The sequence below is a fragment of the Dysidea avara genome, chromosome 3 (assembly GCF_963678975.1).
Source record: "Dysidea avara chromosome 3, odDysAvar1.4, whole genome shotgun sequence".
NCBI lineage: Eukaryota > Metazoa > Porifera > Demospongiae > Dictyoceratida > Dysideidae > Dysidea > Dysidea avara.
Window position 1 is genome coordinate 25,109,541 of NC_089274.1, and position 6,546 is coordinate 25,116,086.

Consider the following 6,546-nt stretch of genomic DNA (forward strand, 5'->3'; position numbering starts at 1 on the left):
ATGGCTTTTACTGAGCCTTGAAAATAACGGAATAATGGAATATTTAGAGTTGACGGTAGCCAGATGCTGATGGTGGACAGGAACAGGGAATTTATTTGGAGTGGCCTAATAGGTGTTGCTTCCAAGGATCGGACCAAAGCTAGTCTTGCGTGGCCAAACCCAACTCTCTGCATGGTGCTTATCGAGAGCTTATAATCTCTAATCGATAAGTGCCGGGGTCTGGCCATGCACGCGAGACTATACCAAAGTAGAGATGTCAAATGGATTTTTAAAAGTACGAGAAATGCATGTTTTAGCCACAGCATTTCATGTTGTACTTTGTACAGCTCAAAAAAATGCTGCAAATTCATATATAGGTTTGGGCAGTTCTCTTGACTTCTCTGATCTCTACTGAGTACCATTGGTAGCCATGGCATGAAACAAAAACAAGTGATGTATGGGTGATAATCTAATACTGGCATTCAAGTTGCATCTTGCACTGACTGCAAACCACCCTATCAATAAACTGGAACACTGTTCTATGATAGCGATCGACAAAACTAGCCTGATGTCATCTTTCATAAGGAAGAATCTCACTTTGGGGCCTACACACACGCCTAGCTACTCTAAGCTTAATCATGAGGAAACTCACCAAAGAGTACTTCATCCAGATGGTTAGAGATGTTCCATATTTCATGTGTGACTACTACTATATGAGGAAGATTTGGCTATCACTTGTTTGGTGTCTGTAGATGAAAATTCATGTGTGGAGCCCAAAAATTATGCTCAAGTGATGCAGCAACAGGAAATCTCACCAATCAAACTCCCAATGCTTTTAGGTGAAGGTTTTCTCACAGAGGAAGGCTGAACTCCAGTATTGTAATAAAGGATCAAGGCTACCGAGAGTTATGACTCAATATGACTTGACTTACTGACTGACTGACTGATAAGGTGTAACAGAAAAGGGACCAAAGTAAGGAAAAAAAATCCCTCCAACCCCAGGATTCAAACTGCAGGTCACCCAATGTCTAGTTGGTAAATAACAGCAGTTGGAATATTATTTTGGAGATGTCGATTTTATCCTAACTTAAGGGGTTCAAGGGAAGCTTATGTCAAAACCCTGCAAAATTACAGAATGTTTTCTCCCTAAAAAGAGTTTCACATCCTGCAAACAGTTAGGTGTTAGATTTTTCTATTTCATTGTGATGACCTGGTCAAGGTAAATTCAGCAGAACAAAATCAGTTTATCAACCAAAGAAATGCTTATTGCAAACATTTTAGTAGCATCTTTATTGAAAAATCAGATAAATTTCTACCCAAGCATCGTCATATGCTATAGGTGCTTCTAAAAATAATTGTCATTTTGATATAAGTATTTTAAAGCTATTACAGCTACTTCTAAAGGCTTCAGTTGCATTACTAAAGGCCTATATAAATGGTGAGAATTAACAGTGACACATTGCTGGAGAGTGATGTGAAATATTACCACTAGGTAGCTAGACTGAAGCTGCAATTACCATCTTCCAGAGTGACCCCAACCTCCTTAAAAGTCTGGATCCGTCCCTGTGATGTCACCTGGGAAAATTAACATAATTACATATCAGACAATTCAATGTATTTTAATGTCATTCAGCTACAGTATGAAAATGTACTGTTTGTTCAATTAGAATTTTAAAAATAAAACTGATTCTACAAAAACCTGTTAATTTTAGATGCTCAGCTGTATAGCACGTATATCATATAGGGGGTGGGTGGGTGGGTGGGAGGGGTGGTGGGCCGCCCACGCACAAGAAGTGGTTGACAGTGAAAAAACAGTCTATAGCTAAGTATCATACAACTGTTTAAATATATACGTTCTTTGATATTGTATATGCATTGGTTTGCCAGTGATAGTTATAAACGGCGAAAAGAATGTAATGAATTGCCCGCCCACGCCCACTCCCAATTTGCGCCTTCGTTAAAATGGCCTTGCTCAAAGACGATTAAATGTCTATGACATAGTTTTCTGTATAAATACTTTGGTTTGTTTGTCATGCTGTAATATTGTGCTGCTGTGTTATGCTATAATAATATTAATGCTTATATTATTTAATGATGTTTGTTTCTATTACTTTAGTGCACGGTGGGAGGTGGAAGCGTCCATGATGATGATGATGATTGGGCAATGTGCAAATAAGGTGAGTGTATGCTTTGTAAAAAGAAGCCCACGTAGCTGTGCAGGGCTCATCTTCTGTACAGATCAGCTTCTGTATAGTCTTTCATTATTTTATTTTTCCCGAGGGTAGCCAACGCCCACGCAAAACACAGAAATGGTGTACCAGAGGGGTTGCCAACGCCCACGCAAAGCACCCAACTGGCGTGTACGAGACTCCCAATTTTATGTATTTTTAAAAGCATTTAGTGATATTGCTAACTAGTAACTACCTGTACAGTTGTTGATCTACATCTTGTTCTAGTTATTCATGATCGATCATTGTCTACTTTGTTAAACTCACTTTCTCCATTATTTTTACATGATTTTGGATTTAGGATTTGGTTTCTAATATATTTGTGTATTTCTGATTGGATTTCTCACATAGCATACAAGAGTCCCAAGGCATTGGCTACCCCTCGCTTTTTACCAAAAGCCAGTTCATCTCTAGTTGACAAAGATAGTGTGAACATCTAATTATGATATTACAATCTAAATTAAATTCTTGATCACAGATATACATTTCCCTTGTTGCTATATGTGGCACACCACAAAATTAACCAATGTAAACAACCATTACCATACCTTGTAGTGTTTTATTTTTGTGTGAATATGTAGTGAAGTGTGTGTGTGTAGTGTGTGTGTGTGTGTGTGTGTGTGTAGTGTGTGTGTGTGTGTGTGTGTGTGTGTGTGTGTGTGTGTGTGTGTAGTGTGTGTGTGTGTGTGTGTGTGTAGTGTGTGTGTGTGTAGTGTGTGTGTGTGTGTGTGTGTGTGTGTGTGTGTAGTGTGTGTGTGTGTGTGTAGTGTGTGTGTAGTGTGTGTGTGTGTGTGTAGTGTGTGTGTGTAGTGTGTGTGTGTAGTGTGTGTGTGTAGTGTGTGCCTGATAAAGATTTTTTTAAATTCACCAATTTAAATGTGACTGTTTTTTCCACCGGTTTATATGTTGGAGAACTGCAAACAAATAACTTGAAATTTTTATAATGACCATTTTTTAAAATATTTATTTGATTGCATGTACAAAATACAAAGATGTATTACGTGATCAAAAAAAAGTTATTAGCATGATGTACAAGGACTATTGACCATTGAAAAGTTGATGAATTAAACATTCAAGAATGGAATACTTCTCCATTGCAACTCGCCCACGCAATATAGCGCGCGCGTCACTAATAATTAGTGCTCAGCCAGGGTATGCGACTATTGGATTGAGATGGTGATTTTTATAAAATTATTTGTACCGTGTAAAACGTTCGTCACGAACGGTATAGCTAGCTGAAGTATTCAAGAAAGGATAGATCTAGCCTGGTATAACCTGGAATCGTTAAAAAGTTCGCACCTGGAATGTTGGGGTGAGCCAATATTTTCATTTCCAATGGTTCTATGTGTAATGTTAAACCCCCTACTTTGTACCATGAAGAAGGCCGTATTAAGCTGTTACATTTTACGTGAAAGTAGATGTCATGCTGGCCATTCCTGCTAGAACCTGGGAAAGGTTTAAAAGTTATCTGACGCTCCATAACAGAGCCTTGAAAACCTGCTTCCAGTGTAGACGCATGTATCTTGCCAATAAATTTTTTTTTATTAAAAGTCGCTTAATTGTTGGATATGATGTGATTAAACAAGCCCTGAGTGAGTGTGTTGATGCACTGTAATGTACATCAATTTGTAAACAATTAAACATTGCAGGGATCTCAAACTTCAACAGTCAGGTAGTGAAAGATATTGTTTTAAATATACGTTCACTTATTGTTGTTCAGAAGTATACCAATGCTGCTGGCAGGGTGGATAACAATAATGATAGCGGTGACAACTGCATGTCACCTATTTTCAGGTATACGCCAGCTAAGTAAATGGATGAATACTACTTTATTGGGTAGTCAAGGGCATCAGAGTAAGTGCAACCAGTGAGGCCAGAGCCTCACCACTTTTTGATTGAAATAAATAAAAAAACTTTCAAACCTTTCATACTTAATTGATGGAGTCAAATCTAAAAGTGGTGAGGCTTAGCATTTATTTCATTTATTAATTGATAAAAACAACACTTATTCATATCTGACCTGTCTTTCACTCAGGACAGCTTCATGTTCACTTTGTTTGTATTAAGCTTCTCTAAAAATAATTACTTTTATGTTTGGCTTTGACTTTGGCTTTGTTTCTCTTTATTTAGCAATTCCAGAATTCTGTAAATTTTGCATAAAATTTTCTCCGTGAATCTTCCATTGGAGAGTTGGCACAATCAATTTGCTACTGTATGAGTGATTATCAAACAATTGGATCATTTCTAGGGTTTCTGGGGAAAGGAATATGGTGCTACAGCTAGTTTCTGCTACAAATATGTTTATGTGGAGTTTTATGCCAATTATAAGATTATTTTGCAATATAGCCACCACAATGTTATGCTCTCTTTGCAAGAAATGACCCAGCCCATGTTTGTTATACCAAGGTGAGCATTTTTGTCCATGTAGTTTAATTAGTATGCTAAAAGTCAGCAAATTTGCACCACAAATAGCTCATCTCTTTGATGCACCATTTGGTAGCTGTCAAGGAGCTGTACAATAAGAGAAATAATAATCATAGAAGTAGCCATAACTCAACAGTTTGATTCCTTGCTTTGCATGCACATTGTATTTTTGAGTGGAGTTGACTGGTGCAGAGTAGTTACACTTCACCATATCTATGCTGTTTTGTCATCCGCAAGATGTTAAACGCATGCAACTATTTAGTGGCTTTCTATGGAGGTGACCTTTATTCAGAGGGTCTTACAAGTATGATTATACTGTGGTCCATGTATTAAGGTATTTATAACAGAAAACAGAAGCTCAAAATGTTATTCCGAAGCTCAGGTATAAGCATTTGTTCAGTTGTGCCATTTTTGGGACTTTTTCAATGGAAAGATATGGAGAAAATCAGTTTTGCCTATTTTGAAGGATAAAATTGCTAATAACTCCACCATCCTATGAAAGATTTTTAACAACTAAGTGTTTATGAGATCCTCAGGGAGTACTGTACAGGGCTATGCTAAATAAAAACTATTTCCATTAATTTTAAATTCTCCCTGAATCGCTACTTATTATTTTGTAGCTATTTTGGAAACATTCCTTACAGTTTATCTCTTATTTTAAATGGTAATATTTAAGAGTTAAACTAAACAGTATAAATGATATTATAGTGTGAACGTGCTTTTTGGTCAGTACTATATAGTGTCCAGTTTCATCTCTAATATTGAACACTTGTCAAGCAGCTAGCTATAGCACCTTGCATGCAGTATAAATTGCCTACCATTAGCTCAAAAGAGTGAAGTTTCCAAATTTTTCCTGATGGAGCATATCCCAGACTTCCTAGACTAACTTCCTTCAGAACTGAGTCATACCACTTTCGCTTTTACACTGAAGCCCCTGCAACTATATACTTATGTTGCTACTTATAGTGACAGCATAAAATATGATTGCTGATGGAGTGGCTGTTTAGCATTTGATTAGCATGAATGTGATAACTATGTAGCCAGCTAAGCTATGTATGCAAGTGCACCTGGAATTTTCAACTAGAGTAGGGACTATAGCACATTGATAAAAGTAGTGAAACAAGCTGGAGTAGTGCAAGATGTTAAATCACAGTAAAACAATAAGAAGTTTTATATCCCTACTGTGCTCAAGATACCATGCACAGTAGGGATATATCACTTCTTATTGCTTTACTGTGATATCATGCTACTCCAGCTTGTTTCAGTACTTTGTATCAATGTGCTATGGCCCCTACTCTAGTTAAAAATTCCAAATTTTTTGTGTACTTGTTTATCTGTTAACTTTTTTTTGTAAAATAAAATTGTTGTGACTGGTGAACCCATGCATACCACATCAAAAGAAAGAAATGGCGCTGCACCCCAGCTATCAGTTATCATCTGAAAAGTGAAGTATCCATTATGCTTTGTTGACAGCTATGTTCAACCTGTTACACAGCATTACGAATCAAGAGCTGTTTGAAAAGTGCTGGCCTCTGCAATCAAAGTAGCCACTATGAAAAATATGGACAATTTCCGTTACGAAGGGAAGCCATCACAAATCTGCGACATTTTCTGCTGTCAACAAAGATGAATGGGACACAAAGTAGGACACTGGTATGCCAAAAGGCACCTCTCGGGCCAAAGCGATGTCAAACAGTGAAAAAATCAAGCCCATAGCCTAGTCATTGTCAAGTTACGTTTGTCTGAAGGCATCAGTCAATTAGTCAGTCAGTTACTTAGTTAGTCAGTTACTCAGTCAGTCATTTTAATAATTAAAAAAAATCTGTAACATCTTGTTGAAAGCATTTCGGGTCAATCTGAAAGCTTGTTTGGGCTTAGTTTTACCTAACCAAATACTGCCTTATCGTTGCCAGGG